At 43.2% G+C, this 20,589-nt stretch overlaps 11 non-coding genes and 1 pseudogene across 11 annotated transcripts; all 12 read left to right on the top strand.

The window, feature by feature from the left end:
- The first annotated feature begins 210 nt into the window (after nt 1–210).
- LOC141183455 (U2 spliceosomal RNA) lies at nt 211–391 on the top strand (annotated as a pseudogene).
- Nucleotides 392–6,781: 6,390 nt separating this feature from the next.
- Nucleotides 6,782–6,967, top strand: LOC141183313 (U2 spliceosomal RNA). Its single transcript, XR_012258300.1, has one exon. It is a non-coding gene; the product is annotated as a U2 spliceosomal RNA (small nuclear RNA).
- A 1,115-nt stretch (nt 6,968–8,082) lies between these two features.
- On the top strand, nt 8,083–8,273 carry LOC141183126 (U2 spliceosomal RNA). Its single transcript, XR_012258133.1, has one exon. It is a non-coding gene; the product is annotated as a U2 spliceosomal RNA (small nuclear RNA).
- Nucleotides 8,274–9,388: 1,115 nt separating this feature from the next.
- LOC141183237 (U2 spliceosomal RNA) lies at nt 9,389–9,579 on the top strand. Its single transcript, XR_012258234.1, has one exon. It is a non-coding gene; the product is annotated as a U2 spliceosomal RNA (small nuclear RNA).
- Nucleotides 9,580–10,694: 1,115 nt separating this feature from the next.
- Nucleotides 10,695–10,885, top strand: LOC141183106 (U2 spliceosomal RNA). Its single transcript, XR_012258115.1, has one exon. It is a non-coding gene; the product is annotated as a U2 spliceosomal RNA (small nuclear RNA).
- A 1,115-nt stretch (nt 10,886–12,000) lies between these two features.
- Nucleotides 12,001–12,191, top strand: LOC141183108 (U2 spliceosomal RNA). Its single transcript, XR_012258116.1, has one exon. It is a non-coding gene; the product is annotated as a U2 spliceosomal RNA (small nuclear RNA).
- Nucleotides 12,192–13,306: 1,115 nt separating this feature from the next.
- On the top strand, nt 13,307–13,497 carry LOC141183109 (U2 spliceosomal RNA). The gene has a single exon (XR_012258117.1). It is a non-coding gene; the product is annotated as a U2 spliceosomal RNA (small nuclear RNA).
- A 1,115-nt stretch (nt 13,498–14,612) lies between these two features.
- Nucleotides 14,613–14,803, top strand: LOC141183110 (U2 spliceosomal RNA). The gene has a single exon (XR_012258118.1). It is a non-coding gene; the product is annotated as a U2 spliceosomal RNA (small nuclear RNA).
- A 1,115-nt stretch (nt 14,804–15,918) lies between these two features.
- On the top strand, nt 15,919–16,109 carry LOC141183111 (U2 spliceosomal RNA). The gene has a single exon (XR_012258119.1). It is a non-coding gene; the product is annotated as a U2 spliceosomal RNA (small nuclear RNA).
- Nucleotides 16,110–17,224: 1,115 nt separating this feature from the next.
- LOC141183113 (U2 spliceosomal RNA) lies at nt 17,225–17,415 on the top strand. Its single transcript, XR_012258121.1, has one exon. It is a non-coding gene; the product is annotated as a U2 spliceosomal RNA (small nuclear RNA).
- A 1,115-nt stretch (nt 17,416–18,530) lies between these two features.
- On the top strand, nt 18,531–18,721 carry LOC141183127 (U2 spliceosomal RNA). The gene has a single exon (XR_012258134.1). It is a non-coding gene; the product is annotated as a U2 spliceosomal RNA (small nuclear RNA).
- A 1,115-nt stretch (nt 18,722–19,836) lies between these two features.
- Nucleotides 19,837–20,027, top strand: LOC141183114 (U2 spliceosomal RNA). Its single transcript, XR_012258122.1, has one exon. It is a non-coding gene; the product is annotated as a U2 spliceosomal RNA (small nuclear RNA).
- Nucleotides 20,028–20,589: the final 562 nt, after the last annotated feature.

Consider the following 20,589-nt stretch of genomic DNA (forward strand, 5'->3'; position numbering starts at 1 on the left):
TGCTGGGGGTAAGATTGGGTCGCCTCTGGCTTCGGCTGGAGGTGGCTTTTTGTCCCTGTTCCTCGCTGTGGCCTTTTGGCTCGGAGGGACGGGGAATGGTTTGGGGGACCCTTCTCCTTTTGGAGAGGGTTTCAAGAAGACCAGCATCCTAGTGCACTTTTTTTGTGGCACTTGTCACTTTTTTAAGCGCACTCGGGTTTTGTACACGAATTCGGGCTTTCAAAAAAAAAAAAAAAAATCTGTTCTTATCAGTTTAATATCTGATACGTCCCCTATCTGGGGACCATACATTAAATGGATTTTTAGAACAGGGAGATGGAAAAAGAGCTTGCTCTGTCCACTCCACGCATTGACCTGGTATTGCAGTATCTCCAGGACCGGTGCACCCCTTCTTTAATGCAGTTTCTAAAATCAGAAAGAATTGAATTCAATGTTTTTTGTTCATTTTGCTTGTTTGTCGGATTTTGGGATGGACTCTTTGGCTTTGCTTTTCTTCTCCTCATTGGATTTTTCATGTTCAAAGTTGCAGAAGCCAGATTACAAGCTCATTTTGGTTCAACTTCAGCAACTGTGCATTGCATTGCCATGTAATGTGATGCAATGCTATCTTTCTAGCTCTCCCTTTTTACTTCCTTTTGGATAAACAGACATATTAGGCAAGCATTTTGGAGCTTTCACCTAAATAACTACAGGTGGTGAGATAAGCTGCACAATATAATTGACCTTTCAGTATATTGTTGCACACACACCATCTATTTAGCAAATGCCCTTGTTATCAACAGCAGCCTTTTAAACTCACCTGAGCTAACAGGTATGTGCGCTGGTTACTCTGCTGCGCTTAAAATTTCTTTTTTGGTTTGCTACAATGCCTTTTCTGAAACGTTGTCTCCTTCTGCTGGAACACTGACTTCTTTCATTTAATGCCTGCAGACTATAAAAGAGAACCCAACCCAAAAAGTTTGGTTGATTAGTCTGTGGCATTCTGTTAAACTGTTGCTTATGGCGGTCTCTGTGAGCTTCTCAGCGACATTCAGCCAGCCAGGTATCCTGCCTGCAGTAGATGGAATGTGGCAATGGAACGCTGGCTGCGCGTGTCATAATAGGCTCTGAGCCTTTATATACCTGTGCACAGCAGCAGCCACCTTCAGTCTGCTGCTGGACAGCCAGCAGCAGCAGCAGCAGGAGAGGTATGTAATCAGGAGCCCTCCTGCTAAGGGTAGACAGCTGCTCGTTCCACCCCACCCCCCGCCTTAATTGGTTCTCCTCCCTTCCAACGGTGTTGAGGCGGGTGGGAACAGCAGGGGGTGAAGGTGCTGTGTTTAAAGAGGTGGAGTTATGCAGATCTAAAACGCGTGGATTGCAGCAGCAGCAAGCCGAAAAGTGCAGGCATGTAAGGGATCTAGAGGTTGACAACATGTCTTCTTAACGGGAGTCCAGGAGCTCATCTCCACAAATGGACTTTTCAGGATCCTTGGGTGGCTCCGTAGTTTGAAACCAATTCTGGTTATCGCTTCTCGGCCTTTTGGCTACGATCAAGTGCTTTATTGCAGGAGATTGTGGTTGAAGGGCACTCGGGTACCCCTCTCCTTGGCCTGGCAGGATCGTCCACTTTGGTGGACTTAACCTGCTTGCTGCTATTAGGGAGAGGGCTTAGTCCCAGGGTAACGAGTTGCGATCCCCCAGCTTCCAGGTGTTTTTCGCTGCAAGAACACTGGGAGCGCAGATTGCAAGCGGCTGCAATTTGCAACCTTGTTGCGTTTTTCCATGGAGGTTGACCCTAACCTCGTGCCTCTTTATGCGAGGCTAAAAAACTCTATCCGAGTTCACTTCACGGCGGGTGGCTCGGATATGAGGAAATTAGGGTATGTAGTCCAGGACGTGCTCAGGAACCTTCTTGGCGTACAAAGGAATGAAATTCTCTCCATCCAGGATTATCCCAGAAGAGGTGACTATGACATCACATTCACCGGAGAAGGTATTTTTAGAGATGTACTAGAAAAGTTAAAAAAAGTTGAAAATAGTCCTGTTTTGAAAGGGACACAAATTGTTGAGCACGTCCTGGATGAGGTAAGACTGGTTATTGTAAAAATATTTTCGCCCTTTGTTTCTGCTCCAGAAGTAATGTCATTTCTAGCAATTTATTTTAAAAGTGTTAAATGTATTGGGAAGATATTAAACGAATATAACATATGGACATCTAAGTGGAAATTCCTTGTGAAGTGTACAAGAGATCCAAATACACCAGGTGGTATACGGCTCCCCCCTGCCCGTTTCAAAATTGGGCAAACAAATGGGGATTTCTTCTTTTCTGGGATGCCAGTATATTGCAGAAATTGTGGGCGCTATGGTCATTCAAAAGAAAACTGTCATGTATCATGTAGAAATTGTGCTAGTGAAGAACATGAGACAAAAGAATGCCCTAAGGAAAAGAAATGCAGTTTTTGCCAGACTCCAGGTCACTTTTATTTTTCTTGCCCTCACAGATTTCGGGAAGATGAGCAAAAGGGGAAGTCCAAGACGTCCGACCAAGGACCAAAAGATCAGACCACCCCTCAGGAGGAGGAACAACAACCTGGAGCCTCTGGAGACAATAAGGGCGTACCAAATAGTGAAGTGTCTCCAGAGTCTATGACAGGTAAAATACCAAATCCCAAAACCTGGCTGCAGGACCTGCGGGAGTCCAAAAGGAGGGCTGAGAAGGAGCAGAAGGGCACTACTGGTAAAGTCAAAAGGGACCGGCAAAAGGCCGACACAGAAGCCCATGCCCAGTCTGGGTCTCCTAGTGCTGAGGGCGCTGAGTGGATAAAGGTGGGTCCTAAGAAAAAGAAAAAGGGTGGTTCGGAGGAGGCAGCAGGAGGTGAACAGATGGACACTTCTCCAGAAGGGGACGTGGACGCTGGACCCTCAGGGGTTTCGGCCTCCGCTGCTACAGGTGGGGACCGGGATCTTGCTGCCTCTGAAGAGTCAGAGGCTCTGCCTTGTGCGCAACCTCCTCCTATAGGACGACCTTCTACAGGTCAAACAGGGGCGGCGGAACCCCTCGGGGACCCACCTGATGAGGAACTGCATGGCCAGCCAATGGAGACCCAGCGGGTTCTGCCAGCCAGCCCTCCGAGCTATGCCAGTGTAGCGTCGGGTTTATATAAATGTGGTAATCTTTCCTCCTCCACGGAGACTCTCGTGACGATACTATCAGATGAGGAGGGAGGCGCAAGCCCAGTGGTCTGATCAGGTTCATCGGACAGGTAAATCCGTTGCTCTTACTTACCTAAGTAAAATTTCTACATTTTCTAATGATGGCTGAACTCAAAGGTATTTCCCTCAACGTGAGAGGCATAAAATCTAACACGAGAAGAACTGCTCTTTTTAATTTTTTTACGTGTTTTACTGCATCTGTATTTTTTCTGCAAGAATGTAATATCCCACATGAAATGTCATATCAAAAATATAAAGATGAGTGGAAGTGTGGGCCATCTGTCTGGTCCGGATCGAATGCTGCAGGATCAGCGGGTGTAGCCATACTTTTTAAAGGGAACGTTTTAATTGATTTTATTCAGGAAATTTTACCAGGTCGTATTTTATTAGTGAAAGCTTTTATTGATGGTATTAGATGGCAGTTTTTAAATTTTTATGGATCCCCAGAGAAAAATGAAAGAGCCGAAATGCTTGATCTTTTACCATTATTTATTAATAACTCTGAACCTTTTATCTTAGCAGGGGATTTTAATTGTGTTTTAAAAGGTGAAAACCGGCGCTCCAGCTCTGTAAGCAGGAACTACGATAAAACCTCAGGTATGCTACATGATATAGTCAAAGATGCTAAATTGATAGACATATATAAAGAGTGTCATAGTGACAGCACAGAGGACGCCGGTTTCACTTGGAGCAATGCTAATTGTAGCTCTAGGATTGATTTTATTTTTGGTTCAGATAAAACAATACCTGCCAAATGTGAAGTTTTAACTAATATATTTTCAGACCATAAACTTTTATCCTTTACCATAAAAGTAAATGACAACAAAAAATGTGGTAAGAAAAGCTGGAAAATGAACGTATCCCTTTTAACCGACCCGCAGATTTTATCAGATTTTATTGAGTTTTATAGGAAATGTAGAAAAGGGAAAAAAACAAATGAGACTATGAGTGTATGGTGGGATAGAATGAAAGTAAAAATAAAAGATTTTTTTATTAAAAAGAGTATATGTAGAGCCAAAGAAAAATATGAAGAATATAGAATTTTAAATACCCGCCTACAAACATTATTTAAGCTCAGAGACAATGGGATAGATGTACAAGTTGATATTTCAAACTTAAAAGAAGAGATTTCAAAATGGCTAGAACAAAAAGGAAAAGAGATAATTTTTCGTTCTAGAGTACAACATATAGAAGAAAATGAAAAGTGTTCCAGATATTTTTTTAGGAAAAATAAAAAAGAAAAAGTGATAATTGACCATATAGATGGTGAGAATAATATTAAAAATATGCTGGGTAAAGTTGAGGTTTTTTTTTCTAATCTTTTTAATGGAAAAAATATAGATAATAAATTAATGGATGAGTCGCTGCAAGGACTAACAGCTGTTTTAGATCCCGCATCCCAAGAGTTTTTATCCCAAGTTTTAACGGAACAAGAAGTGTTAAAAACTATTAAAAGTTTTAAAACTGGAAAGGTCCCTGGTCCTGATGGCATCCCAATAGAATTTTATGTATGTTTTTATGATATTTTAAAAGATGATTTGTTTTATTTGTTTACTGAGGTTTTTAATAATAAGGTTTTATTAAATTCCTGGAAGAAAGGTGAAGTCTCCCTCCTATACAAAAAAGGCGATAAATCAAAATTAGAAAACTGGAGACCAATAACACTTTTAAATTGTGACTATAAAATAATGGCTAAAATTTGTGCAAATCGTCTAAAAGAAGTCATCAGCAAAGTTATTCATTCTAATCAAGTGTGTGGGGTGCCGGGACGCAGTATATGGGACAATCTGAATTTAGTGAAAGACTGTATTGAGGATGTAAAAGACAGAAAGGGGAAAATGGCGATTTTATCTATTGATTTTGAAAAAGCATTTGACCGTGTCTCACACTTTTATCTTTTTAAAGTTTTAGAGAAAATGGGCATACCAGAAGGGTTTTTACTATCGCTTAAAGCATTTTACAAGGATTGTACAAGTAAGATTTTAGTGAATGGTTTTAAGACACAAGAGGTATTTTTACGGTCAGGGGTGAAACAGGGATGCCCTCTGTCCCCCCTACTGTTTATCTGTGCACTGGAACCAATGTTATGTGCAATACGCCAAAATAAACAGATATGCGGTGTCCCTCTGCCTGGAAGCGGTGGTTTGGAGGCCAAGGTTGTAGGCTACATGGATGACGTGGCGGTCTTGTGTACAGATGCACCATCACTTACGGCCACTCTCCATCAAGTGCAATCCTTTTGTCTAGCTTCTGGTTTTAAAATCAATTTTAATAAGTGTAACATTTTAAGTGTTGGGGGGATGATTTTACGTGATGTACCAATTAATGTCTCCGAATCCATTTCCATTTTAGGTATATCATTCACTGAAAATAATGATGGTTATAATAGTTGGGAAACAGTTACACAGAAAGTAAATACGAAAATATGTATGTGGAACATGAGGAGACTTACAATGGAGGGTAAAGTATTGGTTTTAAAGATGGTGATTTTACCTCTTTTATTGTATCTTAGCATGGTTTTCCCCCCGCCTGTTAATGTTTTAAAAAAGATAACCAAAACCTGTTTTACCTTCTTTTGGAACTCAAAAATGGAAAAGCTGAAAAGAGAAATCGTGATGAAATCAAAAGTAAAAGGTGGTAAAGATTTTCCAGATTTTAATAGGTTTCTTTTAATCCATCTGTTCGTTTACTGTTTTAATGCCCTTTTTAAGAATCATTATTGGTCCTTTTTTATGCGTTTTAATACAGGATTTTTTATGAGAAAGTTTGGATGGTATGAAGTTAATATATCTGTGCCCCATGCTTTTAATTTGTCGACGCATTATGAGATTTTAAGGAAAATAGTGTCCGATTTTAATTTAGGGACTAAGAAAATAGAGGAATTAAGAAATAGTAAGAAACTAATTAAAGAAATACGAAAAAGTGAGGAAATATGTAATGTTGACAGATATGATGATGACAAATCTATGTCTATCTGGAAAATGATTAACGTTTTTTATCTTTTTAATGAACAGAGAGATCTGGCTTGGAGTTGCATGCACCGCTGTCTTCCTTGCCGGGCATTCCAATACAGAAGAGGATTTGTGAGGTCTGCCATCTGCCCAAGAGCCGGATGCCAAGAAGAGGAAACAGTGGAACATCTATTATGGACATGTAATTTTGCAAAGGATTTCTGGAGAAGACTGCTCCCCCTACTGGAAAGGGTGGCAGACCTCAAGGACTTTACATATAAAACTGTGCTATACGGACTTATGGAATGCCCCACAATGGACCAGTACACAATGGCTTGGAAGACAGTGAACTGCGCCAAGTCATCTCTCTGGAAAGCGCGCAACATTGCTATTTTTAAACAAGATGTTTTATCAGTGAATGATGTTTTAAGTTTATGTTTATGTGAAATGTATACTTATTATTTAATTGACAAAAAGAAGAATGTACATATTTCCAAAAAATGGCTTGTTGACCAATGGAATCTAATTTTTTAAAATCTTTGTATTTTTTTGTTTTGTAAATTTCATTTGTCTTTTAACGTTTGGTATTTGTTTAATTATGCTTGTAATTTGTTAAAGTTTTAATAAACGGTTTTATCCCTCTGCAGGGGATAGCCAAATTAAAAAAATCTGTTCTTATCAGTTTAATATCTGATACGTCCCCTATCTGGGGACCATATATTAAATGGATTTTTAGAACAGGGAGATGGAAAAAGAGCTTGCTCTGTCCACTCCACGCATTGACCTGGTATTGCAGTATCTCCAGGACCGGTGCACCCCTTCTTTAATGCAGTTTCTAAAATCAGAAAGAATTGAATTCAATGTTTTTTGTTCATTTTGCTTGTTTGTCGGATTTTGGGATGGACTCTTTGGCTTTGCTTTTCTTCTCCTCATTGGATTTTTCATGTTCAAAGTTGCAGAAGCCAGATTACAAGCTCATTTTGGTTCAACTTCAGCAACTGTGCATTGCATTGCCATGTAATGTGATGCAATGCTATCTTTCTAGCTCTCCCTTTTTACTTCCTTTTGGATAAACAGACATATTAGGCAAGCATTTTGGAGCTTTCACCTAAATAACTACAGGTGGTGAGATAAGCTGCACAATATAATTGACCTTTCAGTATATTGTTGCACACACACCATCTATTTAGCAAATGCCCTTGTTATCAACAGCAGCCTTTTAAACTCACCTGAGCTAACAGGTATGTGCGCTGGTTACTCTGCTGCGCTTAAAATTTCTTTTTTGGTTTGCTACAATGCCTTTTCTGAAACGTTGTCTCCTTCTGCTGGAACACTGACTTCTTTCATTTAATGCCTGCAGACTATAAAAGAGAACCCAACCCAAAAAGTTTGGTTGATTAGTCTGTGGCATTCTGTTAAACTGTTGCTTATGGCGGTCTCTGTGAGCTTCTCAGCGACATTCAGCCAGCCAGGTATCCTGCCTGCAGTAGATGGAATGTGGCAATGGAACGCTGGCTGCGCGTGTCATAATAGGCTCTGAGCCTTTATATACCTGTGCACAGCAGCAGCCACCTTCAGTCTGCTGCTGGACAGCCAGCAGCAGCAGCAGCAGGAGAGGTATGTAATCAGGAGCCCTCCTGCTAAGGGTAGACAGCTGCTCGTTCCACCCCACCCCCCGCCTTAATTGGTTCTCCTCCCTTCCAACGGTGTTGAGGCGGGTGGGAACAGCAGGGGGTGAAGGTGCTGTGTTTAAAGAGGTGGAGTTATGCAGATCTAAAACGCGTGGATTGCAGCAGCAGCAAGCCGAAAAGTGCAGGCATGTAAGGGATCTAGAGGTTGACAACATGTCTTCTTAACGGGAGTCCAGGAGCTCATCTCCACAAATGGACTTTTCAGGATCCTTGGGTGGCTCCGTAGTTTGAAACCAATTCTGGTTATCGCTTCTCGGCCTTTTGGCTAAGATCAAGTGTAGTATCTGTTCTTATCAGTTTAATATCTGATACGTCCCCTATCTGGGGACCATATATTAAATGGATTTTTAGAGCAGGGAGATGGAAAAAGAGCTTGCTCTGTCCACTCCACGCATTGACCTGGTATTGCAGTATCTCCAGGACCGGTGCACCCCTTCTTTAATGCAGTTTCTAAAATCAGAAAGAATTGAATTCAATGTTTTTTGTTCATTTTGCTTGTTTGTCGGATTTTGGGATGGACTCTTTGGCTTTGCTTTTCTTCTCCTCATTGGATTTTTCATGTTCAAAGTTGCAGAAGCCAGATTACAAGCTCATTTTGGTTCAACTTCAGCAACTGTGCATTGCATTGCCATGTAATGTGATGCAATGCTATCTTTCTAGCTCTCCCTTTTTACTTCCTTTTGGATAAACAGACATATTAGGCAAGCATTTTGGAGCTTTCACCTAAATAACTACAGGTGGTGAGATAAGCTGCACAATATAATTGACCTTTCAGTATATTGTTGCACACACACCATCTATTTAGCAAATGCCCTTGTTATCAACAGCAGCCTTTTAAACTCACCTGAGCTAACAGGTATGTGCGCTGGTTACTCTGCTGCGCTTAAAATTTCTTTTTTGGTTTGCTACAATGCCTTTTCTGAAACGTTGTCTCCTTCTGCTGGAACACTGACTTCTTTCATTTAATGCCTGCAGACTATAAAAGAGAACCCAACCCAAAAAGTTTGGTTGATTAGTCTGTGGCATTCTGTTAAACTGTTGCTTATGGCGGTCTCTGTGAGCTTCTCAGCGACATTCAGCCAGCCAGGTATCCTGCCTGCAGTAGATGGAATGTGGCAATGGAACGCTGGCTGCGCGTGTCATAATAGGCTCTGAGCCTTTATATACCTGTGCACAGCAGCAGCCACCTTCAGTCTGCTGCTGGACAGCCAGCAGCAGCAGCAGCAGGAGAGGTATGTAATCAGGAGCCCTCCTGCTAAGGGTAGACAGCTGCTCGTTCCACCCCACCCCCCGCCTTAATTGGTTCTCCTCCCTTCCAACGGTGTTGAGGCGGGTGGGAACAGCAGGGGGTGAAGGTGCTGTGTTTAAAGAGGTGGAGTTATGCAGATCTAAAACGCGTGGATTGCAGCAGCAGCAAGCCGAAAAGTGCAGGCATGTAAGGGATCTAGAGGTTGACAACATGTCTTCTTAACGGGAGTCCAGGAGCTCATCTCCACAAATGGACTTTTCAGGATCCTTGGGTGGCTCCGTAGTTTGAAACCAATTCTGGTTATCGCTTCTCGGCCTTTTGGCTAAGATCAAGTGTAGTATCTTTTCTTATCAGTTTAATATCTGATACGTCCCCTATCTGGGGACCATATATTAAATGGATTTTTAGAACAGGGAGATGGAAAAAGAGCTTGCTCTGTCCACTCCACGCATTGACCTGGTATTGCATTATCTCCAGGACCGGTGCACCCCTTCTTTAATGCAGTTTCTAAAATCAGAAAGAATTGAATTCAATGTTTTTTGTTCATTTTGCTTGTTTGTCGGATTTTGGGATGGACTCTTTGGCTTTGCTTTTCTTCTCCTCATTGGATTTTTCATGTTCAAAGTTGCAGAAGCCAGATTACAAGCTCATTTTGGTTCAACTTCAGCAACTGTGCATTGCATTGCCATGTAATGTGATGCAATGCTATCTTTCTAGCTCTCCCTTTTTACTTCCTTTTGGATAAACAGACATATTAGGCAAGCATTTTGGAGCTTTCACCTAAATAACTACAGGTGGTGAGATAAGCTGCACAATATAATTGACCTTTCAGTATATTGTTGCACACACACCATCTATTTAGCAAATGCCCTTGTTATCAACAGCAGCCTTTTAAACTCACCTGAGCTAACAGGTATGTGCGCTGGTTACTCTGCTGCGCTTAAAATTTCTTTTTTGGTTTGCTACAATGCCTTTTCTGAAACGTTGTCTCCTTCTGCTGGAACACTGACTTCTTTCATTTAATGCCTGCAGACTATAAAAGAGAACCCAACCCAAAAAGTTTGGTTGATTAGTCTGTGGCATTCTGTTAAACTGTTGCTTATGGCGGTCTCTGTGAGCTTCTCAGCGACATTCAGCCAGCCAGGTATCCTGCCTGCAGTAGATGGAATGTGGCAATGGAACGCTGGCTGCGCGTGTCATAATAGGCTCTGAGCCTTTATATACCTGTGCACAGCAGCAGCCACCTTCAGTCTGCTGCTGGACAGCCAGCAGCAGCAGCAGCAGGAGAGGTATGTAATCAGGAGCCCTCCTGCTAAGGGTAGACAGCTGCTCGTTCCACCCCACCCCCCGCCTTAATTGGTTCTCCTCCCTTCCAACGGTGTTGAGGCGGGTGGGAACAGCAGGGGGTGAAGGTGCTGTGTTTAAAGAGGTGGAGTTATGCAGATCTAAAACGCGTGGATTGCAGCAGCAGCAAGCCGAAAAGTGCAGGCATGTAAGGGATCTAGAGGTTGACAACATGTCTTCTTAACGGGAGTCCAGGAGCTCATCTCCACAAATGGACTTTTCAGGATCCTTGGGTGGCTCCGTAGTTTGAAACCAATTCTGGTTATCGCTTCTCGGCCTTTTGGCTAAGATCAAGTGTAGTATCTGTTCTTATCAGTTTAATATCTGATACGTCCCCTATCTGGGGACCATATATTAAATGGATTTTTAGAACAGGGAGATGGAAAAAGAGCTTGCTCTGTCCACTCCACGCATTGACCTGGTATTGCAGTATCTCCAGGACCGGTGCACCCCTTCTTTAATGCAGTTTCTAAAATCAGAAAGAATTGAATTCAATGTTTTTTGTTCATTTTGCTTGTTTGTCGGATTTTGGGATGGACTCTTTGGCTTTGCTTTTCTTCTCCTCATTGGATTTTTCATGTTCAAAGTTGCAGAAGCCAGATTACAAGCTCATTTTGGTTCAACTTCAGCAACTGTGCATTGCATTGCCATGTAATGTGATGCAATGCTATCTTTCTAGCTCTCCCTTTTTACTTCCTTTTGGATAAACAGACATATTAGGCAAGCATTTTGGAGCTTTCACCTAAATAACTACAGGTGGTGAGATAAGCTGCACAATATAATTGACCTTTCAGTATATTGTTGCACACACACCATCTATTTAGCAAATGCCCTTGTTATCAACAGCAGCCTTTTAAACTCACCTGAGCTAACAGGTATGTGCGCTGGTTACTCTGCTGCGCTTAAAATTTCTTTTTTGGTTTGCTACAATGCCTTTTCTGAAACGTTGTCTCCTTCTGCTGGAACACTGACTTCTTTCATTTAATGCCTGCAGACTATAAAAGAGAACCCAACCCAAAAAGTTTGGTTGATTAGTCTGTGGCATTCTGTTAAACTGTTGCTTATGGCGGTCTCTGTGAGCTTCTCAGCGACATTCAGCCAGCCAGGTATCCTGCCTGCAGTAGATGGAATGTGGCAATGGAACGCTGGCTGCGCGTGTCATAATAGGCTCTGAGCCTTTATATACCTGTGCACAGCAGCAGCCACCTTCAGTCTGCTGCTGGACAGCCAGCAGCAGCAGCAGCAGGAGAGGTATGTAATCAGGAGCCCTCCTGCTAAGGGTAGACAGCTGCTCGTTCCACCCCACCCCCCGCCTTAATTGGTTCTCCTCCCTTCCAACGGTGTTGAGGCGGGTGGGAACAGCAGGGGGTGAAGGTGCTGTGTTTAAAGAGGTGGAGTTATGCAGATCTAAAACGCGTGGATTGCAGCAGCAGCAAGCCGAAAAGTGCAGGCATGTAAGGGATCTAGAGGTTGACAACATGTCTTCTTAACGGGAGTCCAGGAGCTCATCTCCACAAATGGACTTTTCAGGATCCTTGGGTGGCTCCGTAGTTTGAAACCAATTCTGGTTATCGCTTCTCGGCCTTTTGGCTAAGATCAAGTGTAGTATCTGTTCTTATCAGTTTAATATCTGATACGTCCCCTATCTGGGGACCATATATTAAATGGATTTTTAGAACAGGGAGATGGAAAAAGAGCTTGCTCTGTCCACTCCACGCATTGACCTGGTATTGCAGTATCTCCAGGACCGGTGCACCCCTTCTTTAATGCAGTTTCTAAAATCAGAAAGAATTGAATTCAATGTTTTTTGTTCATTTTGCTTGTTTGTCGGATTTTGGGATGGACTCTTTGGCTTTGCTTTTCTTCTCCTCATTGGATTTTTCATGTTCAAAGTTGCAGAAGCCAGATTACAAGCTCATTTTGGTTCAACTTCAGCAACTGTGCATTGCATTGCCATGTAATGTGATGCAATGCTATCTTTCTAGCTCTCCCTTTTTACTTCCTTTTGGATAAACAGACATATTAGGCAAGCATTTTGGAGCTTTCACCTAAATAACTACAGGTGGTGAGATAAGCTGCACAATATAATTGACCTTTCAGTATATTGTTGCACACACACCATCTATTTAGCAAATGCCCTTGTTATCAACAGCAGCCTTTTAAACTCACCTGAGCTAACAGGTATGTGCGCTGGTTACTCTGCTGCGCTTAAAATTTCTTTTTTGGTTTGCTACAATGCCTTTTCTGAAACGTTGTCTCCTTCTGCTGGAACACTGACTTCTTTCATTTAATGCCTGCAGACTATAAAAGAGAACCCAACCCAAAAAGTTTGGTTGATTAGTCTGTGGCATTCTGTTAAACTGTTGCTTATGGCGGTCTCTGTGAGCTTCTCAGCGACATTCAGCCAGCCAGGTATCCTGCCTGCAGTAGATGGAATGTGGCAATGGAACGCTGGCTGCGCGTGTCATAATAGGCTCTGAGCCTTTATATACCTGTGCACAGCAGCAGCCACCTTCAGTCTGCTGCTGGACAGCCAGCAGCAGCAGCAGCAGGAGAGGTATGTAATCAGGAGCCCTCCTGCTAAGGGTAGACAGCTGCTCGTTCCACCCCACCCCCCGCCTTAATTGGTTCTCCTCCCTTCCAACGGTGTTGAGGCGGGTGGGAACAGCAGGGGGTGAAGGTGCTGTGTTTAAAGAGGTGGAGTTATGCAGATCTAAAACGCGTGGATTGCAGCAGCAGCAAGCCGAAAAGTGCAGGCATGTAAGGGATCTAGAGGTTGACAACATGTCTTCTTAACGGGAGTCCAGGAGCTCATCTCCACAAATGGACTTTTCAGGATCCTTGGGTGGCTCCGTAGTTTGAAACCAATTCTGGTTATCGCTTCTCGGCCTTTTGGCTAAGATCAAGTGTAGTATCTGTTCTTATCAGTTTAATATCTGATACGTCCCCTATCTGGGGACCATATATTAAATGGATTTTTAGAACAGGGAGATGGAAAAAGAGCTTGCTCTGTCCACTCCACGCATTGACCTGGTATTGCAGTATCTCCAGGACCGGTGCACCCCTTCTTTAATGCAGTTTCTAAAATCAGAAAGAATTGAATTCAATGTTTTTTGTTCATTTTGCTTGTTTGTCGGATTTTGGGATGGACTCTTTGGCTTTGCTTTTCTTCTCCTCATTGGATTTTTCATGTTCAAAGTTGCAGAAGCCAGATTACAAGCTCATTTTGGTTCAACTTCAGCAACTGTGCATTGCATTGCCATGTAATGTGATGCAATGCTATCTTTCTAGCTCTCCCTTTTTACTTCCTTTTGGATAAACAGACATATTAGGCAAGCATTTTGGAGCTTTCACCTAAATAACTACAGGTGGTGAGATAAGCTGCACAATATAATTGACCTTTCAGTATATTGTTGCACACACACCATCTATTTAGCAAATGCCCTTGTTATCAACAGCAGCCTTTTAAACTCACCTGAGCTAACAGGTATGTGCACTGGTTACTCTGCTGCGCTTAAAATTTCTTTTTTGGTTTGCTACAATGCCTTTTCTGAAACATTGTCTCCTTCTGCTGGAACACTGACTTCTTTCATTTAATGCCTGCAGACTATAAAAGAGAACCCAACCCAAAAAGTTTGGTTGATTAGTCTGTGGCATTCTGTTAAACTGTTGCTTATGGCGGTCTCTGTGAGCTTCTCAGCGACATTCAGCCAGCCAGGTATCCTGCCTGCAGTAGATGGAATGTGGCAATTGAACGCTGGCTGCGCGTGTCATAATAGGCTCTGAGCCTTTATATACCTGTGCACAGCAGCAGCCACCTTCAGTCTGCTGCTGGACAGCCAGCAGCAGCAGCAGCAGGAGAGGTATGTAATCAGGAGCCCTCCTGCTAAGGGTAGACAGCTGCTCGTTCCACCCCACCCCCCGCCTTAATTGGTTCTCCTCCCTTCCAACGGTGTTGAGGCGGGTGGGAACAGCAGGGGGTGAAGGTGCTGTGTTTAAAGAGGTGGAGTTATGCAGATCTAAAACGCGTGGATTGCAGCAGCAGCAAGCCGAAAAGTGCAGGCATGTAAGGGATCTAGAGGTTGACAACATGTCTTCTTAACGGGAGTCCAGGAGCTCATCTCCACAAATGGACTTTTCAGGATCCTTGGGTGGCTCCGTAGTTTGAAACCAATTCTGGTTATCGCTTCTCGGCCTTTTGGCTAAGATCAAGTGTAGTATCTGTTCTTATCAGTTTAATATCTGATACGTCCCCTATCTGGGGACCATATATTAAATGGATTTTTAGAACAGGGAGATGGAAAAAGAGCTTGCTCTGTCCACTCCACGCATTGACCTGGTATTGCAGTATCTCCAGGACCGGTGCACCCCTTCTTTAATGCAGTTTCTAAAATCAGAAAGAATTGAATTCAATGTTTTTTGTTCATTTTGCTTGTTTGTCGGATTTTGGGATGGACTCTTTGGCTTTGCTTTTCTTCTCCTCATTGGATTTTTCATGTTCAAAGTTGCAGAAGCCAGATTACAAGCTCATTTTGGTTCAACTTCAGCAACTGTGCATTGCATTGCCATGTAATGTGATGCAATGCTATCTTTCTAGCTCTCCCTTTTTACTTCCTTTTGGATAAACAGACATATTAGGCAAGCATTTTGGAGCTTTCACCTAAATAACTACAGGTGGTGAGATAAGCTGCACAATATAATTGACCTTTCAGTATATTGTTGCACACACACCATCTATTTAGCAAATGCCCTTGTTATCAACAGCAGCCTTTTAAACTCACCTGAGCTAACAGGTATGTGCGCTGGTTACTCTGCTGCGCTTAAAATTTCTTTTTTGGTTTGCTACAATGCCTTTTCTGAAACGTTGTCTCCTTCTGCTGGAACACTGACTTCTTTCATTTAATGCCTGCAGACTATAAAAGAGAACCCAACCCAAAAAGTTTGGTTGATTAGTCTGTGGCATTCTGTTAAACTGTTGCTTATGGCGGTCTCTGTGAGCTTCTCAGTGACATTCAGCCAGCCAGGTATCCTGCCTGCAGTAGATGGAATGTGGCAATGGAACGCTGGCTGCGCGTGTCATAATAGGCTCTGAGCCTTTATATACCTGTGCACAGCAGCAGCCACCTTCAGTCTGCTGCTGGACAGCCAGCAGCAGCAGCAGCAGGAGAGGTATGTAATCAGGAGCCCTCCTGCTAAGGGTAGACAGCTGCTCGTTCCACCCCACCCCCCGCCTTAATTGGTTCTCCTCCCTTCCAACGGTGTTGAGGCGGGTGGGAACAGCAGGGGGTGAAGGTGCTGTGTTTAAAGAGGTGGAGTTATGCAGATCTAAAACGCGTGGATTGCAGCAGCAGCAAGCCGAAAAGTGCAGGCATGTAAGGGATCTAGAGGTTGACAACATGTCTTCTTAACGGGAGTCCAGGAGCTCATCTCCACAAATGGACTTTTCAGGATCCTTGGGTGGCTCCGTAGTTTGAAACCAATTCTGGTTATCGCTTCTCGGCCTTTTGGCTAAGATCAAGTGTAGTATCTGTTCTTATCAGTTTAATATCTGATACGTCCCCTATCTGGGGACCATATATTAAATGGATTTTTAGAACAGGGAGATGGAAAAAGAGCTTGCTCTGTCCACTCCACGCATTGACCTGGTATTGCAGTATCTCCAGGACCGGTGCACCCCTTCTTTAATGCAGTTTCTAAAATCAGAAAGAATTGAATTCAATGTTTTTTGTTCATTTTGCTTGTTTGTCGGATTTTGGGATGGACTCTTTGGCTTTGCTTTTCTTCTCCTCATTGGATTTTTCATGTTCAAAGTTGCAGAAGCCAGATTACAAGCTCATTTTGGTTCAACTTCAGCAACTGTGCATTGCATTGCCATGTAATGTGATGCAATGCTATCTTTCTAGCTCTCCCTTTTTACTTCCTTTTGGATAAACAGACATATTAGGCAAGCATTTTGGAGCTTTCACCTAAATAACTACAGGTGGTGAGATAAGCTGCACAATATAATTGACCTTTCAGTATATTGTTGCACACACACCATCTATTTAGCAAATGCCCTTGTTATCAACAGCAGCCTTTTAAACTCACCTGAGCTAACAGGTATGTGCGCTGGTTACTCTGCTGCGCTTAAAATTTCTTTTTTGGTTTGCTACAATGCCTTTTCTGAAACGTTGTCTCCTTCTGCTGGAACACTGACTTCTTTCATTTAATGCCTGCAGACTATAAAAGAGAACCCAACCCAAAAAGTTTGGTTGATTAGTCTGTGGCATTCTGTTAAACTGTTGCTTATGGCGGTCTCTGTGAGCTTCTCAGCGACATTCAGCCAGCCAGGTAACCTGCCTGCAGTAGATGGAATGTGGCAATGGAACGCTGGCTGCGCGTGTCATAATAGGCTCTGAGCCTTTATATACCTGTGCACAGCAGCAGCCACCTTCAGTCTGCTGCTGGACAGCCAGCAGCAGCAGCAGCAGGAGAGGTATGTAATCAGGAGCCCTCCTGCTAAGGGTAGACAGCTGCTCGTTCCACCCCACCCCCCGCCTTAATTGGTTCTCCTCCCTTCCAACGGTGTTGAGGCGGGTGGGAACAGCAGGGGGTGAAGGTGCTGTGTTTAAAGAGGTGGAGTTATGCAGATCTAAAACGCGTGGATTGCAGCAGCAGCAAGCCGAAAAGTGCAGGCATGTAAGGGATCTAGAGGTTGACAACATGTCTTCTTAACGGGAGTCCAGGAGCTCATCTCCACAAATGGACTTTTCAGGATCCTTGGGTGGCTCCGTAGTTTGAAACCAATTCTGGTTATCGCTTCTCGGCCTTTTGGCTAAGATCAAGTGTAGTATCTGTTCTTATCAGTTTAATATCTGATACGTCCCCTATCTGGGGACCATATATTAAATGGATTTTTAGAACAGGGAGATGGAAAAAGAGCTTGCTCTGTCCACTCCACGCATTGACCTGGTATTGCAGTATCTCCAGGACCGGTGCACCCCTTCTTTAATGCAGTTTCTAAAATCAGAAAGAATTGAATTCAATGTTTTTTGTTCATTTTGCTTGTTTGTCGGATTTTGGGATGGACTCTTTGGCTTTGCTTTTCTTCTCCTCATTGGATTTTTCATGTTCAAAGTTGCAGAAGCCAGATTACAAGCTCATTTTGGTTCAACTTCAGCAACTGTGCATTGCATTGCCATGTAATGTGATGCAATGCTATCTTTCTAGCTCTCCCTTTTTACTTCCTTTTGGATAAACAGACATATTAGGCAAGCATTTTGGAGCTTTCACCTAAATAACTACAGGTGGTGAGATAAGCTGCACAATATAATTGACCTTTCAGTATATTGTTGCACACACACCATCTATTTAGCAAATGCCCTTGTTATCAACAGCAGCCTTTTAAACTCACCTGAGCTAACAGGTATGTGCGCTGGTTACTCTGCTGCGCTTAAAATTTCTTTTTTGGTTTGCTACAATGCCTTTTCTGAAACGTTGTCTCCTTCTGCTGGAACACTGACTTCTTTCATTTAATGCCTGCAGACTATAAAAGAGAACCCAACCCAAAAAGTTTGGTTGATTAGTCTGTGGCATTCTGTTAAACTGTTGCTTATGGCGGTCTCTGTGAGCTTCTCAGCGACATTCAGCCAGCCAGGTATCCTGCCTGCAGTAGATGGAATGTGGCAATGGAACGCTGGCTGCGCGTGTCATAATAGGCTCTGAGCCTTTATATACCTGTGCACAGCAGCAGCCACCTTCAGTCTGCTGCTGGACAGCCAGCAGCAGCAGCAGCAGGAGAGGTATGTAATCAGGAGCCCTCCTGCTAAGGGTAGACAGCTGCTCGTTCCACCCCACCCCCCGCCTTAATTGGTTCTCCTCCCTTCCAACGGTGTTGAGGCGGGTGGGAACAGCAGGGGGTGAAGGTGCTGTGTTTAAAGAGGTGGAGTTATGCAGATCTAAAACGCGTGGATTGCAGCAGCAGCAAGCCGAAAAGTGCAGGCATGTAAGGGATCTAGAGGTTGACAACATGTCTTCTTAACGGGAGTCCAGGAGCTCATCTCCACAAATGGACTTTTCAGGATCCTTGGGTGGCTCCGTAGTTTGAAACCAATTCTGGTTATCGCTTCTCGGCCTTTTGGCTAAGATCAAGTGTAGTATCTGTTCTTATCAGTTTAATATCTGATACGTCCCCTATCTGGGGACCATATATTAAATGGATTTTTAGAGCAGGGAGATGGAAAAAGAGCTTGCTCTGTCCACTCCACGCATTGACCTGGTATTGCAGTATCTCCAGGACCGGTGCACCCCTTCTTTAATGCAGTTTCTAAAATCAGAAAGAATTTAATTCAATGTTTTTTGTTCATTTTGCTTGTTTGTCGGATTTTGGGATGGACTCTTTGGCTTTGCTTTTCTTCTCTTCATTGGATTTTTCATGTTCAAAGTTGCAGAAGCCAGATTACAAGCTCATTTTGGTTCAACTTCAGCAACTGTGCATTGCATTGCCATGTAATGTGATGCAATGCTATCTTTCTAGCTCTCCCTTTTTACTTCCTTTTGGATAAACAGACATATTAGGCAAGCATTTTGGAGCTTTCACCTAAATAACTACAGGTGGTGAGATAAGCTGCACAATATAATTGACCTTTCAGTATATTGTTGCACACACACCATCTATTTAGCAAATGCCCTTGTTATCAACAGCAGCCTTTTAAACTCACCTGAGCTAACAGGTATGTGCGCTGGTTACTCTGCTGCGCTTAAAATTTCTTTTTTGGTTTGCTACAATGCCTTTTCTGAAACGTTGTCTCCTTCTGCTGGAACACTGACTTCTTTCATTTAATGCCTGCAGACTATAAAAGAGAACCCAACCCAAAAAGTTTGGTTGATTAGTCTGTGGCATTCTGTTAAACTGTTGCTTATGGCGGTCTCTGTGAGCTTCTCAGCGACATTCAGCCAGCCAGGTATCCTGCCTGCAGTAGATGGAATGTGGCAATGGAACGCTGGCTGCGCGTGTCATAATAGGCTCTGAGCCTTTATATACCTGTGCACAGCAGCAGCCACCTTCAGTCTGCTGCTGGACAGCCAGCAGCAGCAGCAGCAGGAGAGGTATGTAATCAGGAGCCCTCCTGCTAAGGGTAGACAGCTGCTCGTTCCACCCCACCCCCCGCCTTAATTGGTTCTCCTCCCTTCCAACGGTGTTGAGGCGGGTGGGAACAGCAGGGGGTGAAGGTGCTGTGTTTAAAGAGGTGGAGTTATGCAGATCTAAAACGCGTGGATTGCAGCAGCAGCAAGCCGAAAAGTGCAGGCATGTAAGGGATCTAGAGGTTGACAACATGTCTTCTTAACGGGAGTCCAGGAGCTCATCTCCACAAATGGACTTTTCAGGATCCTTGGGTGGCTCCGTAGTTTGAAACCAATTCTGGTTATCGCTTCTCGGCCTTTTGGCTAAGATCAAGTGTAGTATCTGTTCTTATCAGTTTAATATCTGATACGTCCCCTATCTGGGGACCATATATTAAATGGATTTTTAGAACAGGGAGATGGAAAAAGAGCTTGCTCTGTCCACTCCACGCATTGACCTGGTATTGCAGTATCTCCAGGACCGGTGCACCCCTTCTTTAATGCAGTTTCTAAAATCAGAAAGAATTGAATTCAATGTTTTTTGTTCATTTTGCTTGTTTGTCGGATTTTGGGATGGACTCTTTGGCTTTGCTTTTCTTCTCCTCATTGGATTTTTCATGTTCAAAGTTGCAGAAGCCAGATTACAAGCTCATTTTGGTTCAACTTCAGCAACTGTGCATTGCATTGCCATGTAATGTGATGCAATGCTATCTTTCTAGCTCTCCCTTTTTACTTCCTTTTGGATAAACAGACATATTAGGCAAGCATTTTGGAGCTTTCACCTAAATAACTACAGGTGGTGAGATAAGCTGCACAATATAATTGACCTTTCAGTATATTGTTGCACACACACCATCTATTTAGCAAATGCCCTTGTTATCAACAGCAGCCTTTTAAACTCACCTGAGCTAACAGGTATGTGCGCTGGTTACTCTGCTGCGCTTAAAATTTCTTTTTTGGTTTGCTACAATGCCTTTTCTGAAACGTTGTCTCCTTCTGCTGGAACACTGACTTCTTTCATTTAATGCCTGCAGACTATAAAAGAGAACCCAACCCA

The sequence above is a fragment of the Phyllobates terribilis genome, unplaced genomic scaffold (assembly GCF_046119375.1).
Source record: "Phyllobates terribilis strain yellow unplaced genomic scaffold, ASM4611937v1 Scaffold_38__1_contigs__length_12584779, whole genome shotgun sequence".
NCBI classification, from domain to species: Eukaryota; Metazoa; Chordata; class Amphibia; order Anura; family Dendrobatidae; genus Phyllobates; species Phyllobates terribilis.